We start from the raw sequence: 16,724 nt of genomic DNA on the forward strand, positions 1-16,724 counted from the left end.
CTCATCAACATTCAAAAGGGGAGTAGCACAATTCATTCTTGTAAAAGTAAGTGGATTTAATATTTTTAGACAAATGCCAGATTGGCAAACATTGCTCTAATCTTCTATGGGAAGCACAGGCCCAGTTCTAATAGTACAGGTCAAGAAAAGACTAAAAGTCCATTACCTCTTAAGCTGTTTTGTTCTTCTCTGTGATATCTTCTTTAGTTTCTCAGTACTAGGCTGGAATCTCTCCCAGGATAAGCATGGTAGTGCTTTCATTTCTTAAAAGATGTTTCATGGCTCAGAATTTCACTCAACCAGGATTTGCTTATTGATAGATGAGAAAAATACATGTCATCAACCCAAAGGAGAGTGTATGAAGAATTTTTGTTTATTTTCATGTTAAAATTAAAGTACCTGGAAATAGAATGAAATAGACAAAATGATTTCTGAAGATCTTTCTGAAATTGATTAGACAAGGTAAAACACATTATCTGATTCATCATGTAACCTGTATCAGTGTGATAGCTTTGCATGAAAAACTACTGGATTCTTTTTTAAAAAAAATATTTATATATTAGGTGTATATGGACACAACACAATGCCTTTATTTTTAGGTGGTGCTGAGGATTGAACCTGGGTCCCGCCCGTGCTAGGGGAGCGCTCTACCGCTGAGCCACAATCCCATTCCAACTACTAGATTCTTTAAGTCAATTGCATGAAGACCTTTGCAATTGTATAATCATACTTTAGAACATTAATATTATTTCCATGTTACCTCACTTTTTCCCCCACTAACCCTGTAAGGTGGCTTTCTACCAGCAATGGTTTTCATTTAATATATAAGACTGTTAAAAGTTTATTTGGTTCATGGAGAATAATCATGAATCTTGGGTTAGGTGCTGGCCTCGTGGTTCCTCACATTTCCCATACTAGGAATTGTGGGCATTGTTATATATACAATAGTAATTTGGGGGCCTCAACAGCTTAGATTTAAAGGACCAACAGCCACTCCCAACACTTGCTGCTCTTCTAATATTTGGAATCATGAAAGTATTCCATAGAATTACTACTGACAGTCGGTATTATGAACACTTACTATACTGATAAAAATTTATATTTACTCTGTGCACTTGGCAGTCTCAGCCGTGAACACTTCTGTTTCAGAGCAATGCCAAAACACATAAAGTTTAAGGCTTGACCAAGCACTAAAGCAGAAGCTTTCACTCTTGAGACTACTGCAAGAGAGAATTAAATAAACACTCTCATGCTGTATCAAAAGCATCTCTCACCCTCCTAATGAAAATCAAACTGAAATAATAAACAAGCATATTAATGTTATCACCAATAATTGGAAGGTATATATTTTTAAATCAGAATTTGGGTTAATTTATCAGATCTTGGCTACAAAATCCTGCAAGGAATGAATGTCATTTAAAACCTAATATATAATTGATATTCTAAATAATCACATAAGTAATTCAAAAGCAGAGAACAAAGAGTTCCATATGTTTATGGTTTATACCATGCTGAATCCTTTATTAGTGATATCTAGTTTAATTCTTAAAACAACTCAGTGACATTGCTATTACCATCTACATTTTATGGATGAAAAACTAAGGTTTAAGGAAGCTTTAGAGAGTTAAATCAATGCTTCCCACCTCTGATATTGTAAGCTTTACATAAACGAGAAAATCCATACAGCTAGAGTTTGCTCTAGGGTATCAAAAGTACTACTATCAGTCACATTGAATGACTTTTAAGACAAAGACAAGAGAATAGGGCCTCTAAACTAACAAGAAATCTAGCAACAGAGAGTAAGAGTAAGCAACCAAAGCCTATAGAGTCTCTTCTATTTAACCGAAACAGAAGAATTAATGAGTAACCAATGAGTTTGAAGAAATCAAAAGACAGAGCAAAAAACCTAAATACTCTGCTGGGAAATTTCACTCAACTATATGTGAATGTTAAAAGTCATGCTCTAATCTGCGATTGTGAAACTCTGATCTAATGTTCCTCTTTTACCACAAATATTTTGTAAATTCATAAATAATATAGCAGAACTTTTTAAAATCATTATAATGTTCTAGCTATAATATAAGGAAAAAAGGAAAAAAGTGTAAAACTAAACAATGTATTTTAGTATGCAAATATTTGGAATGCCTCTTCTGTACTTCCACAATGTCCCTAGAGGTAGACCCCTATATCCTCAGGGTTAGATGTTTCCTGGCACATGGCATGGACTTTCTCCACTGATCTTACTCTGAGATAAATGGGAAGGAACAGGACTAAGGGCTGTCTGCCCTATCCCTTTATTTTCAAGGAAGTTACTGGTATTTCTAACACGAAAAGACATCTGGTTGAGAAATTAGTGGGAGAGAAGGTTACAGATCCCAAGATATCTCACACCTAATCTTCCGGGAAACTTGGGAAGCTTTTTTCAGGCAATAGGAAGGAACTTCCATGGGGTCTCCTGCCCTTTCTTAGATTCCTTTCCTGACAGAAAGAAGCAGAGGGTTTCGATGCAGGGGGAAATTCAGCACTTACATGGTACAGAAGATGGCTCTTCTGTAAGCTGATATACACTATACATCCCTTCACTAAAAGCTAGCTGTGATTAATACATCTTACACTGCGAAGAGTAAAGGGGGTGAAGGACCTCCCTGACCCTAGCACAGGCTTTCATTAATACCTAAAGCACAGGATTTTGTAACTCTTAAATCACCTCCACTTTGACTGGCTAGATATATATCCAATTGAGTCCTGTCAAATTCCTACCCAAAGCTGGCACTGTGTCAATGACCTCTTGGAAATGGTCTCAGTGGGGTGAAGTGCACAATGGAAGGAAGTATTTCCTTTTATTGGTTCTAAATTTACTAGCCTTTAGCTTCATTGAATTAAATTATGGCACAGGGTAAACATTATAGTTATAACTGACATTTATAAACTGCATTCCATCCATTAATCCTGAAATGCCATGCAAACTGAGTTAACAAAATTAAATATACAGATATGTGCTCCTTTGGGCTTTCTGATGGCTCTCCGGATACTTGTATGTCTTCTACAGTTTGAATGATGTAGAAGTTGCCTCTGTTGATCTAGTTTCTAATCTCCACTTTCCCACCAGAACAATTCTTGTTTGAAGTTGACAGAGTTTCTTAAAAGCTTCTAATTCTTTCTCTACTTGGGCAGAGGAATTATTTACCACTGATGATGTGGCTGGCCAATGATCCTGTGGGTTCCAACAATATTCTATCTCACCTGCACATGCTCTTTTCCTTCCTTTTGCCCTCCTTTCTTCTTTGTCTCTTTGCTCTTTCTCTCTCTTCTACTCCCCATTTGTTTGAGTGACTTTTCTTGTTCTATTCTCTGTTCTTTACTCATCTCTTGATTCACTAGGATTTCATCTCTAGTGTTAAGTTTCCAATTCCCTTTTCCTTACTTCTGAGAGATGAGTAAAAAAGTCAAGTGTGGTATACATTAATAGCTCTTTATTCTCTCCAAACCTCTGTGGTAAGAATAACAAGTTTTTAAAGTAAAGACTGAAGACTGACCCCTAAGTGACTTTCCCAATGCATCCCCACCTTAGGATGAATCTGAGGTAGCATAGAGGAAAGGCCAAAGGTGCTAGTATTAGTGTCAAGCTTCTGATACCTACTTCCTTTGTGGTTTGGGGTGCTTCACTTTACTACTCCAATCTGTACTTTCATTAATTACAAAATTCAAGACTTGGATGTGGCTTCTAAAGTTGCTTCAGTGTACTGTCAAAGTTTTATGCTACTTCATTTCTCAGATTGGGAGGCTTTTATGAAACATGCCTCTTCCAAATCACTCATGGTTTGGATTGTCTCTGAATAAAATCTTAAACCTAACAATATGCATCTCCTAGAACCAAGAGAATGGAAAAAATGTCACCATTTATACATAAGTGACAAACTACCAAGTTCTCCTTGGTTGTATAGCAGGTGAGTCTATGGACTATGTTATTATCTAGATGATGCTAGATAATCAATAAAGTTGCAAGCTATTTCACAACTGTCCTGGCATATGTTGATACCTTTGGATACTCAAGAGATACACATAAGGTACTAAGTGTTTTGTTTAACAGCCAAAGAATGCCACTGGGCTGTGACACGGACAAGCTGGACTAAATAATGAAGTACATGATCATTCCAGGTGCAAATTCCAGAAGTTAAACACTACCAGAAGAAAATGGTATTGCCTTATTGACCAGTAGACACACAGGATATCATGACTGTAATCCCTAATCTCCTCTCTATTATCATGAGGTCACATAGCCACACCTAGTTTCAGACTTGTAGAGGAAAAAAAAGAGAGGCTATCTGAAAGATTGTACATGTTTATATAAGAAAGTGATTTCTAAGTGGACTATTTAAATAATTGGATCTGACAAGACTTTAGGCTATACTTCTAGTTTTATTTCCTTTTACTTTCTGCTAATCAATGTATGAGAATTTGGAATAGGGGTGCTGTTAATTAATCAATTAGAGAATATTCTCATTCTTCAAATCCAAATTGAAGAGCAAGTTTAATTTTGTGACATTAAAAATAAACAGGAAAAGTAAAGATAATACTAGTACACTGATCTCATGAAACATTTTCAGATGTCAGAAAAAAAGAGAATGAAGACAGAACTCTGGTGGGTGGAAATGTGCAAATACACCATTAATTTTAGTGTAGGCTGAGTCCTAAAATCAGGAATAACAGCAATTATTATTCAAATTAATTCATTCATTTAGTTATATAGTTTTTAATGGTTACAATGTGCCAGGCACTACGTAAGGCCCTGGGGATGTAATAATGAGCAAAAAGGCATGGTCTCTGCCTTTGTGGGAAATTAGCTTTGTGGGATAGAGAGAGAGTAAACAGTCATATAAATGAATGGAAAATTGCAACAGTGATAAAGTGCCTCAAAGAAATTGGGCCATGATAATGCATAGTGCCAAAATTGACTATGGAGAGGGTAGACTCTGAAGAGAGAATGATTAGACTAAAACCCAAAGAGCTAATACTTGAAGGAAAGGCTGGATAGTATGGATCCAAGGGTGAATTCAGGGTAGAATGAGAAGGGTACACATAGTATCTACAGTTGGAGAACTGCCATGTAGTAGGGGACAGCCCAAGCCAGATGGGCCCTAAGAAAGGGACTGTGTCTAATCCTAAGAGGAATGCAAAGCCACTGAAATGGTTTAAATGGTGTGTGTGCACACACACTTGTGTTTCTTGAAAACATAAAAATTTCTATCACAATAGAATACTCCTATCCAGAAACATTTTGCTTTTAAGTGGGGTTAGGAAAAATTTTGCAGATATATGTAAGTATGAGTTCGTGATTATTCCTATTACTCAGTAAGTATCATCTAGCATCCCACAGAAAGAAAATATTTGTAGATTTTGAGATTTTACTTTATATCTAATGGTCTATACATCATATCATATATATTACGTTATACTTCTCTTAAAATTATAATGGTCATACTCATCTTTCAATTGACAGATTTGTGTTATTTAGTAATGGGCTTAAGCAACTGGATACCAAGTCTAGAGGATTTTGTTGTTTTTCTAAATATGTTATTCTCATTTTAACTAGGTATGTATTAAATACTACTCTCTATGCCTATGTGTCTCTGTGTTGGGGGTGTCAGACTAAGAAGACAAGGATCACTGAATGGTGACAAAATCTTTTATCCCTAGATCTCAACAACATAGAAAGCTTCAATTTTATTTCTAAGAGTTTCTAAGTTTTCAGGTTCTTAACATACTCAGATTCTAAATAATATGCATATATTACATTACTAAATGTGATATTACTCTTTTGATTTATGATAATTTGCAAATAAGCAACGAATCCTTAAGTCAATTATAGCGTCACCATTTTATATGTGTGTATGTGATTGTTGCTTTACATGATTATAAAAGAAAGATATAATATATATACACACACACACACACACACACACACACACACACACACATGCACACATCACATAAATATGCAGAACAAAACCAAAACAATGGTGGCAGTGAGTGGGAGGTAGAGACAGAGCATAGGCCACAGACACTGACTGTTTATAGCAAATGATAATAAACAAGGACGCCTTTAGATTTTTAATGCACCTTTTTTATTGACACAGATGCATTAAAATGGCCACATCAAAACAGCCAAATCTAAGTTTGCTGAAAAGTGTTCTTTGAGATAATGTAACAAATATATCCAATGGTCAATTTTTTCCATCTTTCAAAAAAGTGTTTTTCCCTTTCATTAGGTTTATTTTAATTTTGATATTTGTTGTTTATTTTATACTGTTTTTTTCTCATATGCTTAAAACAATTCTACTCCTAATCTAATAATATAAGTGCTGATCACTATATTTTAGGAGGTGAAGTTTTCTGACTTCTCTACTACCCAACTCAAGGACTTGGAAGGTCTGCTATTCTGAAGACGGTTTTGGAGTACAAATTCTACTTATGGTAGCACAGTAGACTCAATTCTCTGTGATATATGCGAACCATCTCTCTACCACCTATTTTATGTGGGCACCATAACCACCATATGCACATACACACACTGCTATTTTTTTCTAACCACGGAAAAAAATTATAAACCTTTATATATAGTAAACCACTTGAATTGTTGGTGATTGCTGTGTCCACATCAAGTGTATTTATTTCTTGGGTAATTCATGTGTCTTACTTTGAACAGGAAAAATAAATTAGAACAATTTCAATAAAGAAAAAAAACCCCAGGAAGCAAAAAGGTATGTTTATTTACTCTTATTTTATTTTAAAGTCTAGAAGGCTATATATGTGAGTAAATTATATGATTAATTATAATTCCTTTAAAGATGCATATCTGCTAGTACCAATATAAATATGAAATATTTTAATATTTTTGGTAAAAGAAAGAGAAGAAAGGAAATGGTGTTAGTAATTTTTTTTAATTGTCAAGTCAGGTTGGTATTCATTCAAGGAGGGTAGTAATTGTAAGCTTTTCAAAAGTGTAATTATTAATAATTAAAATACTTTTGAAAGAAAATATTTAAAATAAAATTTTATTTAAATTAAAAATTTTAATTCTCATTTGTGTTATGGCAGACTTTTTTAAAACTCCCATGTTCTTCCTCTCCAGTGTATGTCTTCCAGATAGCAGTTTCCTAACACATATAAAAAGGTGATAATAAATCCAGAACTCATCCTAGACAAAATGGTCATACCATTTCATTTTCTTTTCAGGTTCTTAACATACTCAGATTATAGCCTTTAAAACAGTCTTTATTCTCTGTTCAGATTAAAACTCTTGCATTTTGTCATGTCCTGATAGAAAGACACTGACATAGTCCTGTCTCTCAGTGGCCATATCTTTTCTACCACTCATCTTTCTGCTGGCAATGATAATGCTCCCTAGCCTCACTTGACCTAGGCTGGGCCACATGGTATCTACTTCAGTTACCTATTCCTACATAACAAACAACTCCATAACTTAGTGTCTGCCATTGCTGCAATTTGGTCTTAGAACAGCTTGTTTCTGCTCCAGGTTGTGTGGAAGGAGTTGACTGAGTCACTCATGGCTAAAGCATTCAGCTGTGTGATTAAGGGAAATAGAATATTTAAACTAGGCCTTCAGTCACATGATGCCTCAGCTGGGATGACTAGAAAGGCCAATATGCCCTGCTTTTCCTCTAAGTACTAATAGTCATTACTTACTACTCATCCAAGCTTCTTTACATGGGTAGGCTTTCAAGGAAACAAAAGAAGAAAAGTGCCAGTCCTCTTAAGACCTAGGTATACAAACGGCACAGCATCATTTCTATCATGTTCTACTGGTCACAACAGTATACAATACAGTGCAGATTCAACAAGGATGGGGAATAGGTGCACTCCTGACAAGGGGCACATTATGCAATGCACAGAGGTGAAGGGGATCATGGATACTTAAATATGTAAAGAGTCTGTGACAATCCTTAGTTAAGATGGTTGGTCATGCTGGTTGCCCTCCAAAGAGGTAAACTTCACTTAGAATCAGGCCAAGAAAGGGAAAGGGAGTACTGAATTCCTGCAGCTGGTACTTGAGACCAGCTGAATTTGTTTAAATTAAATTGAAATAGGATTCTATTATTTTCAATCCAGAGTTTTCCAAGAGAAAAATCTCTAAGAAAACTAAGTTACAAGGAGAACTATGTATCTTAGGAGAGGCACACAAAAACTGGGAAAATTTTGAAAAGAAAAATATCAATTTAAATAGAGCCCTAAAGGAAACTGTTTTTGGCTTTTTCACCCAGGTATCAACTTTTTGAAGGTAAAATTTACCACTTGAATTATGTGATTCTTTGCTCTCTAAACAATAATGTGAAAATACAAAACCAAAATTTCGTAACAGTGCTTTCAGACAACCTTAGCATTAGTAACATTGAATCATGCATTGTTTTCAAATGAAGTTATTCCAAGAACTATCCTCTCAACAGGGGTAAATAATACACAGGCACTGCACATTTATCTAGAATTCTAAAATTACAAATGTTAACAGAATTTTAGAGAACTATTTTATTTAATATTCTAATACTTTAATAGTAAGGGGAATAATGGATTATTAATCTATTAATGGGTTTTCCAGCTATGTAACTAATACCATGTAAATGTTGTGATAACAGCAGCTATGATTTGTTCATTATTTATTGTGGGCTAGGCACAATAATTGCTTTATATATGTAATAGAACATAAATTAGATCTTTCTTTTTGTACAAGAACTGTGGTTTAAAAAATCAATAGGGTTAAGATGTGTGTATGTACATACACACACACACACACACACACACACACACACCCCACACACACATAACACATATATAGATTTCTAGAGGGAAAACACTGCTACAAAATCATTGCTAACTGAAGTTATGAAAAAGACAAAAAATAAGTCCACATCATAGTCACTTAACCAGATATGGAATTATTTTTTAAATAAAACATGAAAATCCAAAAATAATATCAAGACTGGTGAAACTACTCTGGGATGTTATGAAAGACCCCGGGTCATCTTGTGTATGTAATATTGATTGTCATCTTTGAAGGATGCTTTCTCCTCTTTTCTGTATTCCATTCAAGAAGAAGAGGAATGAAGAGAGAAGATCATTATAATAATGGCCCCAAAGAGTCACTTTTTTCTAGGCTCCTTTGAGTGTGACACTGTCATTTTCCCTCAAAATGCAAGAGTTCCCTGGGAGTCTGAGCTGGCCTGTGAATTTATTTTATTTTTTATTTTTGCCAAGAGAAGGTGGCTAAAGTAACATTAAATGAGTTCTAGAACATAGACCTGAAGATACCCTTCAGCTTCTGCACTAATCCTCTTGAGACCTTTACAAATGAAGCCATTCCTAGGTCAAAAAACTGATTTTAGTCACAGAATATTCCCTGCACCTAGAGTAAGAGTAATTGGAAATGTGTGCTAGGCTGGATTTCAGAATTACTTTAGGCCACTTATCTGAGGAGATGAGTGTATACAGGGAGGACATGAATCATTGAGGTCAGAAGGCAACTGTGGTAGATAGTTAAAAATGGCTCCCTGTTGGTCAAATCTCCTTAAACTTGTGACCTTGGATACTCCTTCTCCCACCCTCTCACTAGGCTGTCTGGTTCCAAAGAATGTTGTATAAGTGATGCTGTGCTACTTTTAAACTCAGACCTTAGGAAGTCTTGCAGAGTCTCCTTTTGTTCTTTTTCCCTAGAAAACCAAGGAAGGAAGTCCAGACTAGGAAATGAGGGGTCATAGAGAGAGAGAAAAGCCCTAGAGAATAAATAACACACACAGAAACTCAGTCAAGATCTCATTGCAGTAATTTCCCTCAGATATCAAACATGGGAATAAGATTTCTAAATCCTCTAAAGTCATAACATCAGCTGATTGCAAACACACAGGTGAGCATAACAAACGGCACATGAAGCAGAGAGAAACTGCCTACCAGAGCCCAGCCCAGGTAGCAAAATTTTATCAAATAAATGGTAATTTAATTTTTTGTCTTTAATTTACGGAGATGTCTGTGAGATACTATAAGCTAAGCGGATCAGAATGGGAAACAGGTCAGCCATATCAACCTTTTAGCAGGCTTTCCATGAAACGTTGAGACCCTGTGAGCCATATCTTCTCATCTGGTACTAAGTTTTGCAGATACTCATGATTGCCATCCTGACAATAAGCAGAATTTTATAAAAGAAAACAAGGAAAAGAGAGATGAGGATTGTTTTCTCAGTAATCAGCACAAAGTATTGGCCACACTGCTACATTACCTAGAGGAACAAACGTCCCAGAAGTTATTGAGTTCTAGATGTTGAAGAATTTGGAAATGAAAAGTAGTAGAGAGAAATCAATACAAAAAAAGTATATAAAGACATCTTGTTCAGCACTGAACTTTGAATTAAACACAAGATTAAGAGATAGAAGTTTTAAAATCACAAAGAGTGAATCTTCTATGCTTGTTATTCTAAAATATCAAAATGTATGTCATTCTATAACTAAGTGACTTTAAAATTATGGAACGTGACCATGATAGTAAAGGAACTATCACAATTTAGGGCAAGATAATTATGGGAAAAAACTTAAAATTGTTTCATGCTCATAGACAAGTAAGTTAGGATACAATAAATGAGTTATGTACATGCTACCTTAGTATAATCTTTATAACAATCTGATGAGGCAAATATTATTACATCTATTTGACAGATGAGGAAAAGGAGGCTCAGATAGGCAAATCAAATAAATTATTTGAAGTTGCAAAGCTGAAATGTGAATTCAAATTTGTAAGATGCCAAGTGCAGGAATCCTTAAGTTCTAAACTACACTTGTAACTTGTCAGTCTTGCCAGTTGACTTTGTTACTAATATTGTATTTTGAATCTGTCCTTTCCCTGATAATTCCATTTTACTTTCCATATAATTATATAAATACTCAAGAGATGATCTCATTTTTTCTTACATGGCAATTGAAAGGGCAGGAATGATTTTGATAATTTCAACCAAACTTCTTAACAAATAGGGGAGAGATTTGTCAATACCAACCTTATTGGCAAAATTTAAGCAAGGATCCAAGAAGGCAGGGTCCTAATCTCATTTTTGCCCCAGTTCATGCATCTGGGGCAATTTCCTTAAACACTTTTGGTTTCAGTTCTTCATGTTTAAAATAAGATTTGACTTGATTCCTATTGTTTCTTTCAGTTTTAACTTTATAAATTGATATGTTAAGTTCTAATCTTCTTTCTACACAAGTGTGAACTGATTTTTTTCTTAAATTGCATACTTCTTTTCTACATTAAAAAAATGTCTTGAAAAAAGGAAAAGGATCAGATCACCTAGTCCTCAACTCCTACTTGAACCATTTGGGAAATGAAGTATCGGATGCAGAGAGGATAAGTGATTTTAAAATTACATTTAGACATTTTAATACTTCTCATATAGATTAAAATTATATTTAGATTTTTTAAAAATACTTCTCATAGTGAGTTAGAGCTTGGCTTTTTAAATGCTTTTTCTTATATCCTGCCATCAACACTGCTGAATGTCAAAGAAGCACAGTATCAGGTATAAAGTGTGTAAACTGCTAAAATTTAATTTTGTTCAAAGAGCATTTCATTGAAATGATTAAATCACTTTTCTAAAAAAAAAAATGACAGGATGCATCATCTGTCGTGGAAGGAAGTATGTTTTGGTTACCACTTCAGAACTTCTGTTAAGATTGTCCAAGGCATGTGTTATGAGAGGAAGAAGCACTTCCTAGGTCACTGAGCATTTGCTGCTGAACATATGCTATCTCACAATGGCATACATCCACAGCTTTTTATTACATAGTGATCTGAATATTTTATGGATATTCTGAATGGTAAGATAATTGATGATAGAACACTGGAGAAAAGAGCCGATAGCTTTTTTTTTTTTTTTTTTTGGTTGGTAACATTTATCAGATTGTCAATTAAATGCCTGTCATGTGGTAATGGAAAAATATTTATTGCTAAAGCAGACATTAAGACAGACCTTCAACCAAAAGTGTGGTACATGTGAGAAGGCACAGAGATATGCACCTCTTGGGATGATGGATTGCTCTTTTCTATTAACTAAAAGGACTATAGGGTTGAATTGAGGAACAAAGATTGGGGTTGCTTATCTTATTTAAAGTTTATTGGTAAGACACAGCAAAGTATTTGTGTTTGCTTTATAGATATTGTAGGACTAATTTGCTAACTAAAATATTAACTGCCTCAAATCATTTTGGGGATGAGGCAGGGTATAAAAATTTTAAAGCCTTTAAATATTTATGTGCTTTCTTACTGAAGGGAACTATGCACAAATCCAGTAAAACTGGTTTTAAGATGCTTCTCATCTACCCATATTATCTATTTTTATTAGCTGGAAATTGGCTAATTTCCTTGCTGCATGCTCCCACAGCACTCGGTGCTCAACCTTTTGTAAGTTTCTCAGCTTTCTTGTCATTACATTTTGCACATCCTCTTCAATAGATTAAAAACTTCATGGAAGCAAGGATCATGTCTTACACATGTCCAATGCCATGTATTGGGCTCGACACAGAATAAGTGTCCATTAATTTGAGGATTAATTAATAATAGCCTAAAAGGAAGTGTTCCAAGATAAGGATTTGAATGATAATGCAAATAAGTTGATATTTACCACTCACCTTGGTAAAAGTCTGCTCCAAAGTCTATTAACAGTACAAAGTACCTATATTTTTTAGCACAATATTTTATAATAATTAAAGCCTAAATCAAAGGCCTATTCAGTGCAAGAAAAAATTTTCTTTATTTCTTTATTTTCTTTATTTCTTCAGAACACAACATTAAATCATTTCATAATGACAAGCCTAGCTAGCATTAAAAATGATTAGGGAGGCTGGGTATAGTAGTGGTGGCACACTGCCTGTAATCCCAATGACTCAGGAGGCTGAAGCAGGAGGATTGCAAGTTCAGAGCCATCCACATCAGTGTAACTTAGTGAGACTCTTGTCTCAAAAAAAAAAAAAAAAAAAAAAAAAGAGCTAGGGATGTGTCTCAGTGGTTAAGCACCTCTGGGTTCAATCCCAGGTCCTCAAATAAAAATAAAAATAAGAAGTAGTAGTGATAATGTAACTAAAATTGCAACTAAAAAAACTTTTCCATGACATTGGAGAATAAACTTTTCCTTATTTTTTAAAAAATCATCTGGCCAATTGTTTTGATAATGCTCACATACCACAATTATATTTCTATTTTTGTGCTAATACTAATTTTATAAAGTATACAAATAATTAGTTTTTTTTAAATTTCAGGATCTAGGGGGCTGGGGAAGTGGCTCAAGTGGTAGCGCGCTTGCCTGGCCTGTGTGTGGCCCAGGTTCGATCCTCAGCACCACATACAAACAAAGATGTTGTGTCCGCCGAAAACTAAAAAATAAATATTAAAAAAAATTCTCTCTCTCTCTCTCTCTCTCTCTCTCTCTTTTTTTAAAAAAATTCAGGATCTATTTCTTTAATTTCTATATTTACTGGCCACTTTTTAATGATACTTTTGTAAATGTTGTGCTCACTAGAAAGTCTAATAACAACTCAAATTTTTATTGCTTTTTTAATGTCACATGAATAAAACAGGCTTACAATTACAGTTTGCTAAATAAATAAACTTTGAAAATAATCTATATAGAAGTAATCCACTGGGGCTGGGGATGTGGCTCAAGTGGTAGCATGTTCGCCTGGTCCAGGTTCGATCCTCAGCACCACATACAAACAAAGATGTTGCGTCCGCTGAGAACTAAAAAATAAATATTAAAAAATTCTCTCTCTCTCTCTCTCTTTCTCTCTCTCTCTCTCCCTCCCTCCCTCCCTCCCTCTCTCTCTCCCTCTCTCACTCTCTCTTTAAAAAAAAATAGAAGTAATCCACTAATGATATCCTGATATACAGCAGCTTTGCCTTTCATGTTGGCAGTCTTTCTATCACGTTCCACGGCACAAGGCTCTCACAAATGCCTAATATGGTTCTGAAAGCTAGGGCTGTGGTGGGTTTAATAAATCCCAGTCTCTTTAGAGAAACCAAATTCAAAGACATTGTCACGATTTCTGAAGCAGCAACTGAGTCACTTGGTAATAGAGAAAACTGGTTCCAGGGGACTAACTTCATTCCCTGAAGTCAACTAACAATTTTTAGTTTGTTTATTCTTTCCCAGCTACTCACCCTAAATTACAGAGCTTTCATTTCTTTGGTAACCACAAAAAAATGACATCAAACCAAGCAGAGGTCATTTAGTTCATACCTTCAAAGTGTTCTTACAAACCATATTTGAAGGGAAAAGGGCATCCTCAATTTTGTAGTTCTAAATCCAGAATACTTGAATGTGACAGTTTGCATTAATTTTACTGAGAAACTCTTAAATATTTGGTGTCATTTTCCAGATTTTTTTGTAACATACCAGAAACTGATAATTACAGCCGTAGTGAGAAATACGCATTATTTTTATTCTAAAATAATTACAAAAGAGGCAAAAAAATGCTAAAAACAAAATTTGCTTTTTAAATAATAATAGCATTATATTTTCCCTACTGAGAATAAATATTTGTTGAACACTCTTGAGTGCCAGCACCATGCTCATTGACTCTTTTCAGTGACTTCATGAGTTAACAGTACTCAAACCTCTCCTTTATAGATGTGGAAACTGAGGCTTAGAGAGACTAAGTATCATGCTTAAACTTTCACAACTGCAAACTGATGGAACAGAATTCAAACACTGCCAGTATGATGCAGGGATTAATTACTATACTGTAAAATTAAGATTCTATAGACATTGGGAGTTTATTTTAAAACATGTTAAATACAACAACCCATCCCAGTTTCAAAAAGTTAGTTGTTGATATTTCAAGTAGAAATTATTAAACCGTGAAGGCACAAGATAGAAAGTTGAGGACAGAATATTTTAAAATATTCATAAATATTATTTTATTTCTGCCATCAAAATCCTTACTTTAAGCCAAATATTTGCATATTTTAATATACAGACACAAAAACTAATAACATGAGTATATGTATTAAAGGTAATTTCAAATTTTGAGATATCAATATTATAGCTACACAAAAGGCATGATATTTGGTGTATCTGGGGGAAGGGAAAGGTAGAAAGCTATTGTTTGCATCAAAGAATGCACAGTAAGATTTTAAAAGTTAATCAAAAGAAGGTGCTATAGTTTGGATATAGTTTGAGTGTCCCCCAAGGTTTCATGTATTGAAACTTAATAGCCATTTTGAGATACTAAGAGAACAGAAACTTTAATCTGACTATGATGTTTTAGAGGCAGAGTCTACGGAAAGTGATTAGGATTTGATAAGGTCAGTAGAGGAGAGCCTCCACAATTGAATCCCAGTGGCTTTATAGAAGGAGGGAAGATCACACAGATGGACACAAAGATACATTCACACTCCCTATCTCTTTTCATGGATGCCCTGTGCCATCTCAGAACCCTGCCAGCAGGGATATCACCAGAAGAGGCCCCTAGACCTTGCACCTCCAAAGCTATCTGCCAAATAAACTTCTTTAGTTCTAAAATACTCTTCCAATATTTTGTTACAGCCAGGAAGAACAGACTAATGAGGAGATGCCTGTATTAAGTGATGACTACCATCTACAAACCAAGGCTGGGGATACAGAAACTATACCAGGTTATTCAGATGTTTGGAAATGGGAGTAAATGGAAAGCTGAGAAATTTATCTTTGTCAGGTGTAAGCACTACCTTTTTATTTGCTTTCCAGCCCTAAAGCTATGGTATGTACTATTGTCGGGGTTAGTAAGTATGCAATACATTTCCCAGATCCTCACTCTTCAGTGAAATTCTTTCCTGCTTTCCTGTTTAACTAAGGCAAGTGTTTCCAAACAGCCCTCACCAATCTGCAGAGAATCCTACCTCCCACCTTTTGAAGTCTTCCATCTTCTTCCTTTCCACTTAATTCTAAATGCCTTTATACAAGCATCATCTCATTCTTCCTTCCAGAATCTCTGCCTACCAGGGTGAGTGACCCAAGATCACTTTTCAGCCCTTTGGCTCTTTAGTGGCTCCTTCTTATTGTAGCACCCTCCTCTGGTTCTTCCCCAATGTGCCTGTGTATACAATCTTCCCAAAGTATTTCCATGATTTCGCTTCTAGTCACTGGATTTCTTAACTAAAATTAATCACAGGATGTCTCCACGTTCTACTCATCCTTCAGTGTTCAGGTGGTACGCACCATTCAGCCATCCTGGGGCTTCCAGCCAAGCCACTGGCTTCAGAGCTCCTCTCTACTGGCCTGCAAGTCTTTGTTGGTTTGTTTCCAGACTAACCAAAGGCTCTTTTATTACAGTACAAAGCTCGGACTCACAGGAGGGTGAAGACACGGCCAGCAACAAATGCCCTGGTTGGCATTACATACCCATCCCAAAGGCTATGGTCTCTGGCTCCAAAGTGTCCAAGGTGTCTTGAAAAATGCAGAAGGACGCCCCAACTTTCACACCCCTTGCTCAGCCCTTCACAAAACCCAAACTTACGCGGTTGAAGCAGCTGTGTTGGGCAGGCCTGCAAAGCCCAAGTGAAGGGCCCTCACTGCCTTAGAAATGCTTCCGGAGCGCCAGGCAGTACTTCCGGAGCCGGAGGCCAAGGATTGCAGGCTTTTGGGCAGGTGGTGGGCTTTGCTGCTGGAAACTTGCTTGTGAGAGCTGATGGGAAGTACA

Source organism: Urocitellus parryii, chromosome 1, assembly GCF_045843805.1.
Source record: "Urocitellus parryii isolate mUroPar1 chromosome 1, mUroPar1.hap1, whole genome shotgun sequence".
Taxonomy (NCBI): Eukaryota; Metazoa; Chordata; class Mammalia; order Rodentia; family Sciuridae; genus Urocitellus; species Urocitellus parryii.